The sequence below is a fragment of the Phoca vitulina genome, unplaced genomic scaffold (genome assembly GCF_004348235.1).
Source record: "Phoca vitulina isolate PV1807 unplaced genomic scaffold, GSC_HSeal_1.0 scaffold9, whole genome shotgun sequence".
Taxonomy (NCBI): Eukaryota; Metazoa; Chordata; class Mammalia; order Carnivora; family Phocidae; genus Phoca; species Phoca vitulina.
Window position 1 is genome coordinate 18,434,399 of NW_022589712.1, and position 22,903 is coordinate 18,457,301.

The window sequence follows — 22,903 nt, forward strand, 5'->3', positions numbered from 1 at the left end:
GCTCACCACTACTAAAGATGGGTGGGAAGTGGGGAGCACCTAGCCCAGAGCATATTTATTCTAAGCGTGTCAGAACAGCAAGGGAATAAAGGATATGCTAGAGACCTGCTTTGGAGTCTGGACCCCACTGGCCAACTCTCGGGAAAGTTATTCCAAGCTGCAAAGGGTTAAATGGGGGAAATAATAGTACCTACCTCATGTGAGCATTAAGTTGTTTCTTGCATACAAAGCTCTTTGCACTGTGCTAATAATAGTAATACTTCTTATTGTCATATTATGAAAAGCAGGTTTCACAGTGTGTGTAAGCATTCCAAATACACTGGGAATATTTTAAGGGGCTGCTCAAGATGGAGTGAGTCTCAGAGCTAGATCAACTCTCAAGATGACATTATGCAATGGTCTTCACAGGTAGACCAAGTTCTAAGGCAGTTCATGAAAATTATTCTACCATATAAAATTAATAGCTTCACCAAGCTTTTTTTCTGTAGCTTTCGGCAAGCAGAATAAGTTCTGTTTCCCTGCAGGGGATGGAGAATGGATGTACCAGTTGAGTGGATATTCCGGTAAACAGAACTGTCCCATTTAAGGTGCACACATCACCAACTCCTAAGGAAAGCACAGTCGGATACTTAACAAAAGGACACCGGAGTTATTTCCATTTTCCTCTGAGGCTTCAGATGGTGTTTCAAGCTTGTGAATTATCTGAACACCATCGGACTGAACCCCAACTTACCTTGCATGGCCAAAGTTGGGAGACGCATCAGCTGGTGACCACTTCTGATTCACCATTCACCAATTGTTAGTGGAGACTGTTTACAGTTATGTGTTCAGAGATAAGGCTGTTGTTAGGATGGGCTCAGAACTCCCCCCTGCCCCATCCTCCCACCTAGTATCTTTCTGCTTTCACTATTAAAAAAAAAACTGGTCATCATAATAATGTTACAAAATCTATTTAATTATATACCTTAAAGTGGAAATGGCTATTTATCAAAACCTGCTTTTGTAACATACTAGATTAGATGAAAACTTGTCACATGCACTCAGTCTCAATGATCCCTGCTGCTCAGAACTTGGCATAATTTTTAAAGTCAGTGGCATTATTCATAAATGTCATTATAATCTCATTTTACCTTCAATCTTCTCGGCCACCAAATTTTTTATAGGAGCTGTTAATAAAAAGGAAAAGAGTCTATTGCGTTCTCCTCTTTCTGCTCTTACCTAACCTCCAATGGAGTCTTAACAAGCAAAAAAATGAGCAAAAATGATCAAGAGAGGGAAGAAAAAAAAAGATCAAAGTGCAGAGACAATGTAAAAACGGACTAATTAAGGATAGGAAATGGAAGCGCTCATGTTTGCGCTTTACTTTTTTGCTCCTATTGCTTTTTACTTTCCTTTCCTGGGAATCCGTTTGCATAAAGACCAAGTAGAGCTCCTACAATGGATGCGTTCTCTCGGACTTCAGTCTCGGAGAAGGAAAGTAAATGCAAGAGATGTTTACGGAGAAGAGAGCACAGTGGGGTCCAATGCCTATGCATGATTTTTTTTTTAATTAATTTATTTTTTTTGATGTAGCGTTCCATGATTCATTATTTGCATGATTTTGCCGTTATTTTGAAATCCATGTTCAAGTCATGTCAGTGTCTGTGAAAAACCTTCACATACAAGTAGTCTGAAAAATGCTGCATTTACCCCACTGTAAATGCATGCTACCCAACACCTCCGTGCAAAGCTGGGCATTAGCTATTAGCTAATGTCAAACACATTAACTATGAAGAATATACCACATGAATTGACCAAACATTTTATAGTACTAATATAGATGCCATTAAATCATTACTTTTTGTATACAAGGATTTTTTGGTCCCTCAGTCAAAAGGAGGTTCTCCACCCTTTCTCCTTAGTCTTCCTATCCTTTTGCTTCAGTGTAGTGATCATACATTTATTTAAATATTTATTCGTGGGGCGCCTGGGTGGCTCAGACAGTTAAGCGTCTGCCTTCGGCTCAGGTCGTGATCTCAGGGTCCTGGGATCGAGCCCCGCATCGGACTCCCTGCTCAGTGGGGAGTCTGATTCTCCCTCTCCCTCTGCCTGCCACTCCCCCTGTTTGTTCTCTCTCTCTCTCCTCTCTCTTTCTCTCTGTCAAATAAATAAATAAAATCTTTTTTAAAAAAAGAAAAAAAAAATTTATTCATATATCATCTGCCTCTCCACAAGACCGCAAGCTCTGTGAGGGCAGCGGAGCCAGGTCTGTTTTGTTTGCCGCTATAAATCTGGATATTTTTCAGCGTGATATCGAGTAGGCTGTCAATATTCAATAAAATGAATGAATGAATGAGTGAGTGAATGAATGAATGAATGACAAATGCATGGGTGCTAAATTCAGTCCTGGCCACTAATGTCCGGCGTGACCTAGCAAAGTCGTTCTCCTCGACCACAGCTTATTTTCCCTGGCACGTGGACACCAACACACCCCAAACCCTTACTCACCAGATAGAATCCCAGGACTCTACTACGTAATTTTTTAAAAAATCAACTGTGTAGACCACATGATATAGAAGGTCTCATCCTGCTTCAGAAGGCTTTGGTTCTACCTCTGCCTGAAGGAGGTTCAAGATCTTAACACTGGCTCGGTGTTACAAATCCCGAATACAGCATGAGAAACATCAGTCATGCTAACAGCTATTACAACCACCCCCGAATGCCCACTCAATGCCACATACCAGGTGGGTACCTGCCACACGTTCTCTCTCTTGTTCCTCAAGGAACCTTTCAATATGGATATTATTAGCTCTGCTTTCCAAATGAGCACTCTGCTGTGCAGAAAAGTTAAGCATTTTGCCCAGTGCTTAGCAGCTAACTCAAGTTCATCATCATCAATCACTTTGTACCCATGGTGCTGGGTATTATTAACACATGGATCCGGTCTTCCAGGAACTTCAAGTCGATTTGAAAAAAGAGAACGGAAGTGGTAACCTGTGTTTGCTCTACACATTGTAGATTGGCAACCTTGGACCTGAGCGAGGGCGAGGACTTTATGAGTCAGAGAAGAAGAAGGCAGATGTCGATAGGACCCAAAGTGTTTGGAGACCAAGGGGAATGGTGATAGGCATGGAAGGTTGGATGGGGGCAGAGTAAGAAAAAGGTCTAGAAATATGGATGGGGAATGGATTGAGTGGAGCTTTAAGTATCTGGACTTCATTCTTTAAATCACCAGGAACCAATCTCCTGGTTCTGGAGGTGCTGACAATTTAACCTGCATGCTGCCTCCTCTGGGAGCCTTCCCTGAATGCCTGAGACCATGCCAGGGGCCTCTCTTGCATTCCCATGCAGCCTGGACCCACTCCTTCCTATGCCTGATCCGACCCTATTGTTGATGCTTCTGCATTTGTACGGGGGGGGGGGGGGAGAAGGGGGAGGAAAGTATTTTTGTCTTCAAACAAGAGCAAAACGCAGCAACTGGAGGAGAGGGCATATTTGTATTAGCCAAGGTTGGGCTTTGTTTAGGAAATATCTGGACATCTTGGACATCTCCTTGAATAGAACACATGAGGCTCTCCAGGACGTAAAGAGAAAGGACTACTACTTCTCAGTCCAACGTCTGACCTGCTTTTCCCAATGGCCCTAAGGCTGACCTCCACAGGGCAGGGAGAAATCAAAGGGACCTTGTAGACAGAAGACCCCCTTCTCAGAGTTCTGGAGCATGTGCTGCCCCAGGAAGAAGAGGGGACCCATAAATGTGGGTGCTAATGCTTGTCACAGCTTGTCATTTTCCAAAAATGTCACAGCAATCTTTATAACTTTATTCTAAGTACCGTAAGCCAAATTAGTGACGATCTCCTATTTCTAAGTTAATGGAAAATCCCCATTTCAAAGGAAAACTGAGCGGCACATGGTATATGACTGAAGTCAATGTGTGCTAGAATATTGATCCTCATGTTACAAGCCATAAAATGTAAGCTGGCACAAAGAAAAGTTGAAAACTTTGCTTAAAGTGTCACCTAGTGAGGTCAAGAAAACTTCTTTTTTTAAGATTTATTTATTTGTTGGCAGGGGAGCAGAGGGAGAGGCGAGAGCAAATCCTCAAGCAGACAGAGCCTGACACGGGGCTCGATCCCAGGACCCCGAGATCATGACCTGAGCTAAAATCACGAGTTGGCTCAACCAACTGGGCCACCCAGGCACCCCAAGAAAACTTATTACTAAACTTTGTCCCTAGTAAACAAGAAGTGGAAAGAAAGGAAACTGAAATCCAGCAGTGACTGACCCCCTCTGGTGGGGTGCGACCCCCTTCAATTCAGCAAACACTCACTAGCGCTGACAGGTGCAGGACCTACGCCAGGCACGGGAGGGTCACAGGCCCGTCTGGTCCTTCATTCCCCGAAGGAGCTTATATGCCACTGGAGTTACACCATCCTCGAGGAATGCTGAAGAAATAACATTTCTCCCAGTTCATGTGTGGAAACAGCTATGGGCTGTTCAAGAAATAAATGCAATCGCTCTCTCCTGGAAAAACCCAGCGAAATATTTAGGACCATTAAACCATCACGATTCTGGCTCTGACTTCAAATAAACAGGATAAATAAACCCTCCCTTCTCTGCATTTCTAATTTAGCAAAGCCTTTATACACCCCTAAGAGCAAGTGAATTTCATATTTGCATCTTATTCAAAATGTGCTGGCGTTTTGCTAGATGTTTTAACTGCAGTTCGGCAGCTCTGAACCATCTATTTGCAGATATAAAGCAATATCTGCTCGGAGTGTCTAATTCTGAGCCCATATACACATACACATGTATACACATATTTAGAATATCTATGATGCATATATTAGTGCTGGCGTTAGGCACAGAGAGAAACCAGAGCCGTGCCCGGCCAGTACCAAATAACATAACGAGATCTCATTTGCTGAGCGCTGACTGTGTGTTAGGTCAGACACTTGCACTGATATCATGTTTAATTCTCAGAGCGCTAATAACAGTTACGAACACTTACTGAGCACTTTCCATGTGCCAGGCTTTCATTTATTTATTATGTATGGAATTGTTGAATCACTATGTTGTGCCCCTGAAACTAACATAGCATCGTATGTCAACTACACTTCAGTAATAAACATTTTTAGAAATATATACATTATCATCACCTCAACAATTCCCCTCATATCCCTTCCAATTCTCCACGTGCCAGGCTTTTATTTGAAGAACTTTTTTACGTGTCAGTTTATTTAAAGCGCCGATGGCCCCAAGTTGTGGCAGAGCTGGGACTCACACCCAGGCGGCTGGGCATCGAAGTCCAGACTTGGAACTGCTACACTTTACTGCCTTTTTAAGAAGAGTTATTGGTAGCCCAGGTAGAGATGGGAACACTGACACAGTCAGTGGAGAGGCTCACAGAGCCAGCAAGTGGCCAAAGTGGATTTGGACCCAGGATGTCTGGCTCAAGCTCCCAGTCCTTTATGTCTCACGATATAATGGCCACGCTATATTGGTGTCTGTGGCATATATGAGAAAGGAAATCTTGGTGTTTGAGAAGCAGAGGTGGGGAAAAGTGGGAAATGTTCAAAGTATGAGGCGGGTGCTCTGAAAGTCCTTCTAGATCAACTGACCATATAAGTTACCACCCAAACTTTTCAAAGTGAAATGGGCACCATTAATAACGCCAGGACACAATGAGATACCACCTTACACCAGTTAGAATGGCAAAAATTAACAAGACAGGAAAAAACAGGTGTTGGCGAGGAGTGGAGAAAGGGGAACCCTCTTACACTGTTGGTGGGAAGGCAAGCTGGTGCAGCCACTCTGGAAAACAGTATGGAGGTTCCTCAAGACGTTAAGAATAGAGCTACCCTATGACCTAGCAATTGCACTACTGAGTATTTACCCCAAAGACACAGATGTAGTGAAAAGAAGGGCCATATGCACTCCAATATTCATAGCAGCAATGTCCACAATAGCCAAACTGTGGAAGGAGCTGAGATGCCCTTCAACAGATGAATGGATAAAGAAGCTGTGGTTCATATATACAATGGAATATTACTCAGCCATCAGAAACGATGAATACCCACCATTTGCATCGACATGGATGGAACTGGAGGGGATTATGTTAAGTGAAGTAAGTCAAGCAGAGAAAGACAATTATCATATGGTTTCACTCATATGTGGAACATAAGCAATAGCATGGAGGACAATAGGGGAAGGGAGGGAAATCCAAAGGGGAAGAAATCAGAGAGGGAGACGAACCATGAGAGACTATGGACCCTGAGAAACAATCTGGGGGTTTCAGAGGGGAGGAGGAACAGGGTGATGCATATCGAGGAGGGCACGAGCTGTGATGAACACTGGGTGTTATACTTAACTAATGAATCATTGAACACTACATCAAAAACTAATTATGTATTATACAGTGGCTAACTGAAAATAATAATAAAAAAATAATAATGCCAGAAAACAAGCACAGAACAGGAGGTATGGTCATGCAACAGGGCTCTGAGAAAATCATGCCTATATGTCTGTGAATTGACTTAATAGTTGAAATGAATAAAAAGACACATGGGGGAAAAATATACACCATTTTCTTTAAGTTAAATGATCCTTATCAAACAAAAGTATAATATTACCTTGAAATATTAATAATATTACCTTGAAAAAGCTAGGTCTTAGGAATCCTCTGAAATCTATTCAAATTCACATCACAGAGCAAGAAACATTTTATTCGGGGAACTGAAATGATTGTGTGAAACCAGGCAATATTATTCATATTGTATATTTATCCAAAATGCTTGAAACAAATTAGAGACACATCTATGTTTTCAGGCTCCTACCAAGATTTGTTAATTAGTATACAGTGATTCCTCTTAAGAACAAAAATGAGGGAAATTTAAAGCAACTCTATCCTGGTCTTTGCTCCTCATCCTTCTGCCCCTAGCGCCCCACATTATTGCTTATTTCATCTTAATTTCTTTGCTTCCGTTTTGTAAACCCATGTAAGAGTAAGTATCTCTCATTGTAAGAAGTCTATCTAGGAGGTTTAAATTCAAAGAGTAGAAACAGCAGATCCACATTCGCTTTGAAAAATGCAAAGCTTCAAACATGGGAAGTTTCCAGGTTGTAGAATGTCCTTCGAGGAAATGAATCCTCACAATCCAGCTCTATTTGTTATTAAAAACTTAGAGATGAAACAGAGGAGGGGGGATACATTCTAGGAGCTTAAAGAGCACAAAAAGTAATCGCTCCAGCAGACTGGGAAAGGCAAACTGTCAGACAGTGGAAGGGACAGCCCAGAACTGGAGAAGTCCTACCAACTCCTGAAATGCTGCAAAAGGAAAAGTATAACTTGATGGCAAATTCAGTGGCCTGCAGGTGGATCCCTGTTGGTATACTAATATATTCATTATGACGTGAGTATAGATCTCTTAAATAAATATTTTATAAAGTGTTAGACGTGTTATACTGGATGATACTTTTTCTGAATAGCAGGTCTTAAAGAGTCACTGCAAATATATTTTTAGAATATTTTAAGAATTTTACAGTCATTGGGGTGCCTGGGTGGCTCAGTCGGTAAGCGGCTGACTCTTGGTTTCAGCTCAGGTCATGGTCTCGGGGTCGTGGGATTGAGCCCTGCGTCAGCTCCACACTCAGCGCAGAGTCTGCTTGAGATTTTCTCCCTCTGCCCCTCCCCCTGCTTTTGCTCTCTCTCTCTCTCAAATAAATAAATAAATCTTAAAAAAAAAAAAAAGAATTTTACTGTTAATGCAAGTGCTGGGAATATAGCAGTGAAAAGGTCATGGGCCTTACCCTTTTGAAGGTCACAATCTAGCAGGGAAGACAAGGATTAAACAAGTAAACACACAAACAGACAAATACTCTAAAACTCCATAACCAAATCTAATAGGAAAATCACATTTGTTTTATTGGCATTCACTTTACAATCAACTTTACAGGAAAGCAGCTGTTTTCTTCAAAAGCTTAAAATAACATATAAAACCATAGATGAGGAGCAACAGAATTAACGTCAACATAATTTATGTACTAATAATTATTTACTGGTTCCCATAACTCGAGAATTTTTCTTAGAGCATATCAGGGAAAGAGAAAGGCGAGGAGCAAGAAAAATGGAAGAATGTTAATGTATTTCTTCATTGCAGCTTTTATTTCATTAATTGGCCTTTGTTTTATTTTTGCTGCCGTAGGTTCTTTTCCACACTCCCTGTATGGTTATATTTACCTTTACATCATTTATACCTTTATATTATCATAATAGAAATTATCTTAGCTAACACTTTAACCCCCCCTTATTATCACAAAGTAGGGAGGAAACAATGATTTTTATTTTTATTTTTTTTAAAGATTTTATTTATTTATTTGACAGAGAGAGACACAGAGAGAGAGGGAACACAAGCAGGGGGAGAGGGAGAGGGAGAAGCAGGCTTCCAGTGGAGCAGGGAGCCCGATGCGGGGCTCGATCCCAGGACCCTGGGATCATGACCTGAGCCGAAGGCAGACGCTTAATGACTGAGCCACCCAGGCGCCTGGAAACAATGATTTTTAAAAAAGACACCGAGGCAGTGCTCAAAGAAAGACCATGGTAATGTTGATGAATTTCAATGTGGGGTTCAGGCAGAAATATTTTAGTCTCTCCATTCCACAATCCCTCTGTAAACACCCACAGAGCTATTTAACATCAACATTAACACAGATATTACTTCTCTAGTTTGTTTGCCTTGTGGAAGGCATAAGCATTTTTATTAAATATCTGAGAGTGAAATTTCATAAAATTTGGTATTTTTGACTGTTTGTACACAGGGTTTCCCCCCACCCTTTAAAAATAAGTAAAATATTTGTTTCCAAAGCTTTCCAAATACACACATCCTGACAAATTGGTTTGTGATGACACGAGACTAGGCAGTTTGCCCATAATTGAAGACATTTTGCCAACAAGTCAGAGGCTGCCAAGAGAAGTAGCGACAGCGCTCTGAATATGAGCGGATGATCCCTGTGTAAATAGAGCGGCTTTCTGCCCTTTCTAAAGCAATGATTCAAGCCCATATGACTGGCAGATACCTTAATTAATCATGGCGCCATGTGATGACCATCCTTAAGGACGACCACTATTTCGGCTCTGAGCTAATATTCACTTCCCACCCCATTCTTTGATGTGACCCATTCCTTTTTGTCATGACCACGTTGTTCTGAACTGAGACACCAAGAAAATTTGATTTAAATTACAACCCTTATCTTTTTGCAGTCTTTCCAACAGGATTTATGTCAACACTGAATTTTTTACTTTCTCCCTAGCTGTTTTTAGCATTCATGGTGTGAACATATGCATATATTTTCTCTCTCAACCTGAGATGGCATTAGGATTTAAGAAAATCAAAGTCCTTTAGAAATTCATAAAGCCCCCAAATAAGAATCCTTCAAATGACAAAGAAATGGCACGTTCTTAAAACTGTACGTGGGGCCGGTTCTCCCTGCAAAGACGGGAGTAAATTGCTACTCTTTTGGAATATTTTTTTCAGGCCATTAGAGAGAGATTTCTTATGCTAGAGTAGTAATTTATTAAATGAATTCCTAGTGGCCTGAGAGACTTAATGCACCCACTGAATAGGAGTACCTCGCTGCCTCCTCATTTCGCAGTTCTTGCCAGTTGCATAAAGTCTCTAAGAGGCAGTGGTGAGCCCATCACAGCCCTTAAGACCAAAATCTTATTCTCTTTGGTGAGATTAATTATTGACTTTGGGGGCATGTTTTCTGACTTAACAATCACTGGGAAAATGTTCATGCTCTAACTCCATCAGCCTTCCCCCTCCCGCCTCCGTTCCCTCTGATAATATTTACAGCGGCATTTGGAGTTATCTCTAGAGCTTTTCATTTGAAACCGTCAATGTTTAAAAATCCTCTACTGGCTTCCATCCCTCTCCATTAATAGGTCCTCCATCTAGTTGCCATGACATTCTCCAGATTCTTATATCACCATCAATGGTCCTCAACCTTTTGTCTGCACCAGTACACCTCCCATAAATAAGCGTGGCTCGTTCAAGTGGCTGGGGCATCAGAGGTTGGGAGCGAAGCATATAGAGTGAACACGGACAGGAGCAATTTGGAGAAGCTCCTAAATCCCCCAAATACTTGTAATAGAACCAGACATTTATGTATCCTTGATATATTAAAAACCACTGATGTAATAGAACCATACATTTATGTATCTTTGATATATTAAAAACCACTGATGTAATATAACCATACATTTATGTATCCTTGATATATTAAAAACCACTGATTGGTTATATCTACTTTTACCAACAGCCACTTTTGTGAAATCAACAACGATTTTGTCTCAAGCTCCTTCTTTTTGTCACGTTTTCTTTCTTTTCTTTTTTTGAAGATTTGCTTATTTTAGAGAGAGAGAGAGCATGAGGGGGTGGGAGGGGCAGAGGGAGAGGAAGAGAGAATCTCAGACTCTCTGCTGATGTGGAGCCCATCACGGCCTAATCCCACGACCCTGAGAACCTGACCTGAGCTGAAACCCAGAGTTGGTCGCTTAACCGACTGAGCGACCCAGGTGCCCCTAGATCATGTTTTCTAATAAAGGTTTTATAGCTGATATAAAGTCTGCCAAGGAAAACACCCAAGTTATGTTTTGCTAGGCACTTGCAGAGCTAATTTAATTAGTGGCCTGAAACCCTCTAAAGCAAATTATGTGTCCTCATTCACTTGTTCCAAGAGGCTATATATTACACTAAAAAATCATGTATATAACTATAATGTATATATTAATTCATCAATGATAAGATGTTATGTAGGATCAGGGGGGCGAATGCCACCCAAAGCCATGTTCCCACACTGCCTGGCCTGACCCCTGTGCCTCATTATCCAGAAATAAGCAGAAAGGATGTAGGCCAGGAATGGGCCAGATGAGAGCAGCCTTGGCTGGGCTGCAAATGCAGGTGGAGGACATGGGCTCAGGGCAGTTCTGGTCTAAGTGAGCACTGTCCAGGACTAGCGCTAGGGTCTTTGGCATCCTAAGATGAGGAACATGATGGCAGAGAATTAAAGAAACAGTAGATCAAATTAGAGAGATTAAAGAATTCCTTTATTAATATAATGTAAAGACAAAGGACAGTTCTTTGAGAAATAAAAGGAAATCCTTTGTTAAGAATGTCTGAATGATGGTTATGAACACTCCATAAATGGGTATGAAACACTGAGGGGTTTTTTGGTGCGTTGTGTTTTAGTGATCATGAAGCAATACATCCTCAGTGCTGTTAATCATCAATAAAAGAAAAATAATAAAAATGCCCATAACCATACCAATCAGAGATTAGAAATGTTAACGTATGGCCATTTGACCTTCCAGTATGTTCTTTCATGTACAGACTACATATATATTTTTACTAAAATTATATACTCTTTGAAGTATTTTTGAGTAAAGACCTTTAGAAGAATATTTAAGAGACTTATTTTTCATTTGTCAAAAGAATCAAGTGGGTTTTCTTCCCCCTAAATATATATATTTCTTCTAGGTATATGAGTATGTGTGTGTGTGTGTGTGTGTGTGTGTGTGTGTGTGTGTGTTTTAATTCTACTTTTTAACATAATTATCAAGTAATCCATTCTAGAGCAAGAGAACCTTCCATAAATTTCTCCTGCTCTTCCTTTTACCACTCTATGATGCAGAATGGCAATAGGTTATGGACTAGTTTATGAGCACTTTTTCATTTCGGTATAGGGCTGATGGTTCCTGCATAAAAATTACCTATAACCTTCTGGATCTATCTTTCAAGTAGTTATGCATATGATTTAATATGCTGGCCCAGGCATATTAAAGTCATCTAAATATATGGATTGCGTGTGTCAGCTCTTTCTCATAAATAATAATGTTGTACTTTCTCTCTCAAAACAATTGGCTGTCATGATGACAACTGATTGTAGGACAAACAAAGAGAGTTTCTTGTCATGGATCCTTAATAGATTTTAAATAATAAAAATTAGAACGTGGTAAGCTCCAAAGCATAGCAATTACATTTCCCTTGTTGAGATTATAATCCGAATTCTCACATTAATTCCATGCCACGTGTTTAAATTTTAGTTCACCGAGGCTTGCTGATTAGACCAGAGACATCTTGCAGTATTTCTTTCAATATCTATCTGACTATGGTATTGGATTTAGCAACTATTCCCTCAGAGCCCTGCTGCGGCATCTGGAGAAGCAGCTGCTCAGTTTCATATTGGAGGAACAGTCGTGCAATGAAAGGTTTATGTTTGAAACTCGATATAGATTTTATACATCCTGGTCCTATTTCATGAGGGCTATGTTACTTTAAGAAATCATTAGGTACTTTATTGTTCAGTCCTACGTTCCTTTCGCATAACAAGATTTTCTCAGGGGCCGATGCCACCCAGATCCCAACACAACACAGCCCAAAGGCCGGAAGCCAGTGTGTTTTCTAGCACCTGCAAAGACTGTGTTTCCATTGCATATGAGGGCAGGCAGGCAGGGACTGTGGACTCTTTTCGCCCAAACAGGTGCTGCTAACGCGTCGCCTCTGGACACAGTGCTGATCCAACCTGCAGCCTCACTCCCAGGGTAGGGCTTCTGCACCTTAGAAATGCAAGGAGGTGTTTTCATAGATTTTTAAAAATTAAAACCACACACTTGCAATGTAAACTGCAGAGAGGAAAAGCCAAAATGATTACTGTGCTTGCTTCCTGCTCTTAATTTAGTCAAGAGGGACACCTAAAGCTCCTCTCTGTTCTAGAGCTTTGAAACTGCTCTGCTGCTGGAAGTCCTGCCGGGGACGGGGGGACAGGGCAACTTTCCCAAAGCCCAGTACCAACTTCGGAAGCACAGCTGATTTGCACTGCGACCCTTTTTATGAGCATATTTATATTAGCTCTATCCTCACATAAAGGTCACTTTAGAAAGATGTAGGATTTTCGAGATAAAACTAGGTTTGGTAAAGCCAGCAGGGAGCACCTGTCTCTGCCCCTCAGCCACCATCTGCTGAGCCCACTAACTTAACCTGCAGGCACACTAGTCCTTTCCACCTTAAACGGAAAGGCATCCCTCCCTCTGCCCAAGGTCCATGTCTCCCCTCCACCTCTTCTTGGACCCCAACCACCCCTTCTCAGGAGCCCCATCTCTGGACGATCTCCTCACTCTCTTTCTTGCATTGGATCTTCCACCACTCTCTGTGGACTCCTCAACTTGATTCAAATCTAACCTGCCTTCAAAACAAAATCCACAAACCTCTCCACCTGTCTCTCGCCTTCTCCAGCTGTGGCTACTCCCAACTCCCTCCCCTCCACAGCCAACATTTTCTAAGAGGTTGACTCTACTTACTGTCTCTTTTCCTCACTGACCTCCCAGCCCTCAAAGCCATGTCACCTCTTGTCCCCAGAGTCTGTGCTTTCCATGTCACGGGGCTTAATCTACTGGATATTCTTCATTTCTTATCTTCCCTTCACCTTTCTGCTGCACGTGACACCATCCAACATTCTTCTTCATAGGATTGTCTTTTCTTCTGTTTTTGATGAATATCTTCTCTTGGATTTTTCCTCCCGTTCAAAGCTCCTATTCCTCACCCGTCACATAAACGTTGATGCGATGGCTATGTTGTGTCACTCATCCTTTCCTCTTTTCTCTCTGCACACCATCCCCGAACCATCTTATCCATTCCTGCGGCTTGAATTTGCACATGCCAATTACCCCCAAATATTTATCTCCAGAACAGATCATTCTCCAAAGGTGGAGACATATAGCCCACTTCTAACCACACATCTCACCATGAGGACCTCACACTCAATGTGGCCAAAATGGAGCTCATCACCTCCCTTTCCTGGCAAACAGATTCCTTCTCCTGTGCACCATTCATGAATGAACACACCATTCACGGAACTGACTGCCAGGTCATAGATGACCCCTCCCTCTCCTTCACCCCACATCCATTAACGACCTGGAGCCAGTGATGGGGAGCCATATTACTTTTCAGGGTACACTTCCGTCTAAACAGAGCTACCTCTTCTCTCTTGCAGTTCTTATCCTCAGGCAGCCTGTTTGGAGAGAGAGGGAAAAGAAACTGTTCTTTTCCTTGACTAGAGAATGGCAAGAGGTAGATTAAAATAAAAAGCCACAGTGGAGTTTTACCCCCATGATGGCAGCTCTTTCCTCCCTGCTGCTATGATTAGAAAGCCATATGGAGACCAAGGGTGATCAGTTTGCCACTTTCTTGCTCCTAGATCTAGGTGAGAATTAAAAAAAAAAAAAAAAATCATAGATTTGTTGAAAAAAAAAAAAAAAGCCAGATACTTTAAAAAGTAGAAAAATTAAATGTAAGAATTTGCCAGATAGATGATTGCAAGGAAAAAAAGAATACAAAATTGGGTATTTTTTATGAACATTTAGATCTGTGCTAATATGTTACCACTAACTACAAAAATCTATTTAAATTGGGGCACCTGGGTGGCTCAGTCGGTTAAGCGTCTGCCTTCAGCTCAGGTCATGATCCCAGGGTCCTGGGATTGAGCCCCGAGTCGAGCTCCCTGCTCAGCCAGGAGTCTGCTTCTCCCTCTCCTCCCCACTAGTGCTCTCAGTCATTATCTCTGACTCTCTCTCTTAAATAAATAAATAAAATCTTTGAAAACAAATCTATTTACATTAAAATTAATTTAATTAAATGTAATTTAAAATTGCATTCTGCAGTTGCACTAGCCACATTCCAAATGCTCAATAGTCACATATGTAGTGCTTTTGAGTGTATGGATAATCTGCTGACAAGTATACCTAAGGAGGCAGAGTGTGTGTGATTGGCAATTTTATGCATTCAGCTCTTCTATCGTAACCAGACTATCATGGATTTGCATACTGATGTGTCTTCTTGAGTGAAAGAGAAAGTAGTAGCCAGCACTAAGTGGCCCACATCTATATGTCATTAGAAATGCAATCTCCACGATGGCAGGATTGAGGTCTAGTTTTTCCTAGCACTCAGAACAGTGTCTGGCGCAAGTAGGATTCTATACATATCTGTCACATGAAAATACTTTGGGCATGAAAATGCCATCAGTCCTATACCTCAAGAAAAAAAAAGTTTAATAATGCCCAGCCTATAAAATTAAGTATGTGCTCTTAGTATAATTAAAGAATCGGAGGCCTGTTTCCAAGCTATGAGAGTTGTATCTTCCCTTTTACTCACCTACTTATCATAGACTCCAGAGCCCCTGGCCCATGTCCCTTCTGCCACAAAACACCATGCAATTCTATCCCTGAGGCCTTTGCCCATGTGGTTCCCCCATCTAGGAATCCCTCCCTCCTTCAGTCCACTCCCAGCCCCCATAATCACAATCCACCCATCTTGGAAGACTGTTCACCAACATTCTATGCATCTTCTCTTTACTTCTGCCATGAGTACTAGGGATTTGGTTGGCACTAGCGTCATTGTGTTTTGATAGAGCTTGAGTTCTCTGCACATCTGTCTCCTCCTACACATGGTAAATTTTTTGTTCATTCCTCCTTGGGTGCCCTTGGAGACCAGTACGGTACCGGCAGGGCACACTGCCCAATAATTTCTTCTCAAACTGGATCATTTAGAAGTTTGTTGAGCCTTGGTCCATCACATAGTCTTAATAGCATGAAATATGAAAATGAATTATGATAACAAATGCAACCATTTATTGGGCATTTACTGTATGCAAAGCACTACACATATAGTTCATATAAGCCTCAGATAGGTGAGGTAACTTGCCCAAGTCCACATGATTCAGGTGGCAGAAAGCAATTCAAACCCATATCCAACTCCTTCCTTTCCACTGATGCACTGTGTTATCATCTGTAGCAAGTATAGACTAGTTCATTTGTTTTCATTTTGCAAACATTATTCTTGATGCTATGTATAAGATATGAATGATTATTACCCACAAATAACTTTCAATCTCTGCCATATGTTTTCCTATGATTATTAACTCCCAAATTTTTGGAAGCATTTTTACTACAAAATGTGGTAATATTTAAAATAAAATATTTTAAAAAATAAAAAATAAAATGAAATAACATAAAATAAAATCTTGGGGCACCTGGGTGGCTCAGTCTGTTAAGCGTCTGCCTTTGGCTCAGGTCATGAACCTGTTAATATTTTATCATTTGCCATGTGTACTATAACCAATTTTACCATCAAGGGAAAGATAAAACTAGATTTTTTTCTATAACTAGATAATGCTTCAGAATTATTTTTGAATCATGCAAAGAATAAACTCATCCTTTATTATACAGACATTTATTCTCATATAATTTTTTTATAGCTGATATGCTTTAAAAGCTCTCTCAGCCTGTCCAAGGTGAGCAAAGAGGAATATTGCCCAGAGCAAGTTACCCTCCTAACTTAAAAGCATTCTTTGGGAAACTGGGAATGGAAATGTGTACAGTATATTTGTTGCTCAGTATTATTTACTATTTTTGAAGCCACATAAATTTTGTATAAATAGACCCAAAACATTATGCTAACAACACAACTAAGCTGCATAGTATCAAGATAATTAAACTGTGGGGCACCTGGGTGGCCCAGTTGGTTAAACATCTGTTGATTTCCACTCAGGTAATGATCTCAGAGTGGTGAGATCAAGCACTGTGTCCGATTCCACATAGGTGTGGAGGTTGCTTGGGATTCTCTTTCTCCCTTTGCCCCTCCCCCACCCCACTCACACTCTCTCTCTCTCTCTTAAAAAAAAAATTAAACCTTAAGCAACTATTAACTTGAGTCAAAAGATCCAAAGGTCCCAGGGTCCTGGGATTGAACCCCATGTCAAGCTCCCTGCTCAGTGGGGGAGTCTGCCCCTCCCCCTGCACACGTGTGCGCTCTCTCTCTCTCTGTCAAATAAATAAATAAAATCTTCAAAAGATTCAAAGGAAAGATTTTAAAAACTTGGGGTGCCTGGCTGTCTCAGTCAGTAGAGCATGAGACTCTCGATCTCAGGGTTGTAAGTTTGAGTTCCATACTGGGTGTAAAGATTACTTAAAAACAAAATCTTGGAGGGATGCCCGGGTGGCTCAGTTATTAAGCATCTGCCTTCGGCTCAGGTCATGATCCCAGGGTCCTGGGATCGAGCCCCGCATCGGGCTCCCTGCTTGGCGGGAAGCCTGCTTCTCCCTCTCCCACTCCCCCTGCTTGTGTTCCCTCCCTCGCTGTGTCTCTCTCTGTCAAATAAATAAATAAAATATTTTAAAAAATAAAAAATAAAATGAAATAAAATAAAATCTTGGGGCACCTGGGTGGCTCAGTCTGTTAAGCATCTGCCTTTGGCTCAGGTCATGATCCCAGGGTCCTGGGATCGAGCCTTGCATCGGGCTCCCTGTTCAGCCGGAAGTTGGCTTCTCCCTCTCCCACTCCCCCTGCTTATGTTCCCTCTCTTGCTGTGTCTCTCTCTGTCAAATAAATAAAATCTTTAAAAAAAAATAAAATAAAATCTTATGAAGCAATAGGGTAATAAATGCCTGACAGGCACGGCTCTTTCTTGTCCTTTCTTATTCTCTTGTTTGTATATAAATTTACTCCATGGAACAGGCTTTGTACAGTGCTTCAACTTCACCCAATTGTATGTGACACGGTCAAAGGCTTTGCCTTATTCCTAACACTGCATTTAATAGATCTATTATTCTGGTAGATTGGCCTTCTGTAATAGTGCAGTCAATGCTAGACTATAGCCCTCATTGGTTCATTTTTTTCTAATTATTAGTTGAGATTACACTGTGGTTTATGATAATAAAAACATTAACCATTAGATTTACATACACATTCAGCTGTTACACCTGTTTTCTAACTCATTCATCAAAATTACATACAACCTGGCTATTTTCTTTACTGAAAATGGCTACTTTGGTTTATATCAATGCTGTCTCTGGGGATTTTAAATGTAAGTATGGCTTTAATTTTTCATTCAAAAATCACTTTTGTGCCAAACCTTTCCTCACACCTCTCGAATCCAGGAAATTGCCAAGATTTTCAGAAAATATATTTAATTATTCTTGGAATGTACTTGGAAGGAGATTAAAGCATGGAAAAATAAAAGCAGATGAATAGGACTTGTGGGCTAAAAGAGATATAGTTAATTCATTTTGTTGTCAGTTCCAAGAAAGAAAGAGGAAAAAAAAAAAGGAAGGAAGGAAGGAAGGAAGGAAGAAAAGGAGAGAGGGAGGGAGGGAGGAAGGGCTCCATAGTTTGAGGCAGCAATTCTAATGTTTCTCAAAACTCTACCTTAATCAATTATATCCATCAAATTATTGAATTAACTTCTTTGTCTTAATACATATATAAGTATTACCCTATTTTGTATTTAGTGAAGGCAATGTAATAATCTTCCAAAGGGAATATGTCTAATGCAGACACTGGGATTCTATTCAGATCAGACTATTAGAAGTTATGGTTTGTTATGTATCCAACTGGATGATTATGATTTTTAAAAGTACAGAAGATATTAAGTTGTCTCACTCAGAGGTCCACTAAAAAATATTTGGCCACTAAATTCCTTCAGTTTAGTCATCATGGAGAATATTTCTAGGCAGTAGGAAGTATTAGGCATTGGTATGAATCTGCCTACTGGTTTTTCTAATTAAAAAAAAAAAAAAAACACTTTTATTTTTTTTCTCTTTCATTACTTGTTTTTTTTTCTTCTTTTTTTTATTATGTTATGTTAATCACCATATATTACATCATTAGTTTTTGATGTAGTGTTCCATGAAAAAAAAAACAACTTTTAAACATTATCAATCATTTAAGACAAAACAGGGAGATTCAATTTGTGTAACAGATACTGATTGGGGGTGGGGGGGGCTTCAAAAATTCCAAAATGTTAATTTTCCTCTTGGAATCTATAAGGCAATTTCAAATGGCAATTTAATACTCATTAGAGAAGGGAAGAAGAGAAAGTAATTTAAAATCAGTGTGATAAACATTGGTTTCCATTTCCAGCACCTGATCTATGCAATATGCTATATCTATAATATTGCTGATACCCATGGCAAGTCTACCTCTTACAATTATAAAGACACCTCGGATAACAGAGGTGAAATCAACTTATACGGTATTTGTACTTTGAGCCTTAGTTCCTTACCTGTAAAATGGAGTAGTAACAGTAATACATGAAATTTGTATAGAACTTGCTCTGACTTGTGAATGTACTTAGTATTTTTTTTTTTTTTTTTTTTTTACCAAGGCCACCTAGTAGTGAGGAGTATAGAATTTCTTTCTTAGTGGTCTCAAGGGCCCACCCTCTTTCCACTATACCACACATACTCTGAGCACAAGGAATGGGAGCCTCAACTCCTGAAGACATTTAGAAACTTCAAATACCTTAACAAGGATTCCAATATTTAAAGGCCAAGTAATAAATTTTTAGCTGTCCCTTGGAATTCTAATTACATTATAGAGTTTCTCTTACCCTAAAGCACTAGTAACAATTAATTCCTGCTTCCAACACTGGGCAGGTATACTGGTGCTCTGTGATCAGGCATCATTATTAAAAATTAAAATACCTAACACATGCATGCATGCGTGCATGCGTGAGCATGCACACGCACACACACACACACACACACACACACACACAGAGGAATATTACACAGCCATAAAAATGAGATCTTGACATTTACAACAATATGGATAGACTTAGAGGGTATTATGCTAAATGAAATAAGTCATACTGAGAAAGACGAATACCATATGATTTCACTCATAGGTAGAATCTAAAAAACAAATGAATAAACAAATAAAAAGCAGAATCAAGCCTATAAACACAGAGAACAAACTGACGATTGTCAGAGGGAAGGGGTTAAGTGAATGGGCAAAACGATTGGAGGAGACTGAAAGATACAGGCTTCCAATTATGGAATGAATAAGTCACAGGAATAAAGGCACAGCATAAGGAAGATAGCCAATGATATTAAAACACCATTGTATGGTGACAGATGGTAGCCACACTTGTGCCGAGCATTGCAGACATATAGAGAAATTGAATCACTATGTTGAATCACCTGAAACTAATGTAACACCGTGTGTCAACTATACTCAAATATAATTTTTTTAAATTAAAATACCAAAATAAATTATTATCGTTTGCTGGGGCAAGGGGCTAAATTCTATAAAATAATATTTAAATCATTGTTTAAAGACTCTCCACAAGCCAGGGATCTCCATGAAAGACAGAATACAGTGAGCCAAGTATTACCAATATGTAATATGTGTCTAAAGGATAAATCATGTCAGAGACCCACTGGAGGATAATGCTAGCACAAACTCACCCACAAAAAGAAACAAAACAAATTCTTATTCTGAGTCCAAGGTGGTTGGAGACAAAATTACTACTACATAATTATCAACAAAGTAGAAGGACAGAAGGTAAAATGAGATGGGTGGCCCCAACTTCCTTGTAACTTGACAGGCAAGCATATTTCATGGATTTGAATGCACACATTTTTACATCTAAACACATGTGAAACCAGGGTGGAGAACAAGAGGTGGAGAAATATAGTTGAATTTGACTGACAGCCAGTGATGTTGTTACCATGCGTGCACGTGTGCAAATGTGGCTACCATTATGGTGGCAAATGTGGCTGCCATTCCTGGTGGCAGGACGGCTGAGCTGCAAGCCCACAGCATTGCAGCTAACAAACCATGTCACGACCATTTGAAGAAAGAATGAGTTCCTGCCTGAAAACCTGCAGACAACTTCAGGTAAGACCCGGAAAACGCCAGCATCCAAACTCACAGAATGGTTTGGATGAGATCCAGAGATGAGGAGGTGCTCTGGGACCACTGCATTAGCAGTGCTCCTGCTGGCCAGATGGTGACACCTTGGGGACCACAGGAGCAGGGATGAGAGGGACTGGAGTCGAAAGTGATTCAGAAGACTCTGCCTAAAACAAATCATAGGATTACCTCACGTTTACTTAGTGTTCTTTTATTTTTATGTATGTCTGAGTGATAAATCATAAACACCTGTATATAAATACGTCTAAGATAGTTCTTTCGAGAAGTTGAAAACAAGAATCCTAATTGAAAACCATGTTGTATAAGAGTTGAATTGGAAGCATTCTTCATGCTCACTGGTGGTCTTGCCCTCTAGGGTCTCTTAGACTTGATGGAATGGAATATATTTCATGCTCTGCTGACCTCTCAAGCCCTCTTTTAGGACAAACCCTACCCTTGTCAATCTGTCCTCTCCTACTTCTTTTTTTAAAATTTTTATTTAAATTTTTTTACTTATTTTTTTTTCTTTATTAACAAATAATGTATTATTTGTTTCAGGGGTACAGGTCTGTGATTCATCAGTCTTACACAATTTATCAGTGCTCACCATAGCACATACCCTCTCCAATGTCCATCACCCAGCCACCTCATCCCTCCCACCCCACCTCCACTCCAGCAATCCTCAGTTTGTTTCCTGAGATTAAGAGTCTCTTATGATACTTGTCTTTCTCTGATTGACTTATTTCACTTAGCATAATACCTTCTAGTTCCATCCACGTTGTTGCAAATGGCAAGATTTCATTTTTTGATGGCTGCATAATATTCCATTGTATATATACACTACATCTTCTTTATCCATCCGTTAATGAACATCTAGGTTCTTTCCATAATTTGGCTATTGTGGACATTGCTGCTATAAACATTGGGGTACATGTGCCCATTCAGATCACTACATTTGTATCTTTGGGGTAAATACCCAGTAGTGCAATTGCTGGGTCATACAGTAGCTCTATTTTTAACTTTTTGAGGAACTTCCATACTGTTTTCCAGAGTGGCTGCACCAGCTTGCATTCCCACCAACAGTGTAGGAGGGTTCCCCTTTCTCCTCATCCTCGCCAACATCTGTCGTTTCCGGACTTGTGAATTTTAGCCATTATGACTAGTATGAGGTGGTATCTCATTGAGGTTTTGATTTGGATTTCCCTGATGCCGAGTGATGTTGAGCACTTTTTCATGTGTCTGTTGGCCATTTGGATGTCTTCTTCAGAAAACTGTCTGTTCATGTCTTCTGCCCATTTCTTGATTGGATTATTTGTTCTTTGGGTGTTGAGTTTGATAAATTCTTTATAGATTTTGGATACTAGCCCTTTATCTGATATGTCATTTGCAAATATCTTCTCCCATTCTGTCGGTTGTCTTTTGGTTGTGTTGACTATTTCCTTTGCTGTGCAAAAGCTTTTTATCTTGATGAAGTCCCAATAGTTCATTTTTGCCCTTGCTTCCCTTGCCTTTGGCAATGTTTCTAGGAAGAAGTTGCTGCAGCTGAGGTCAAAGAGGTTGCTGCCTGTGTTCTCCTCAAGGATTTTGAAGGATTCCTGTCTCACATTTTGATCTTTCATCCATTTTGAGTCTATTTTTGTGTGTGGTGTAAGGAAATGGTCCAGTTTCATTCTGCTGCATGTGCTGTCCAATTTTCCCAACACCATTTGTTGAAGAGACTGTCTTTTTTCCACTGGACATTCTTTCCTGCTTTGTCGAAGATGAGTTGACCATAGAGTTGAGGGTCCATTTCTGGGCTCTCTATTCTGTTCCATTGATCTATGTGTCTGTTTTTGTGCCAGTACCATACTGTCTTGATGATTACAGCTTTGTAATAGAGGCTTGAAGTCCGGAATTGTGATGCCACCAGCTTTGCTTTACTTTTTCAACATTCCTGTGGCTATTCGGGGTCTTTTCTGGTTCCATACAAATTTTAGGATTATTTGTTCCATTTCTTTGAAAAAAGGTGATGGTATTTTGATAGGGATTGCAATAAATGTGTAGATTGCTATAGGTAGCATAGACATTTTCACAATATTTGTTCTTCCAATCCTTGAGCATGGAACGTTTTTCCATTTCTTTGTGTCTTCCTCAATTTCTTTCATGAGTATTTTATAGTTTTGAGTACAGATTTTTGC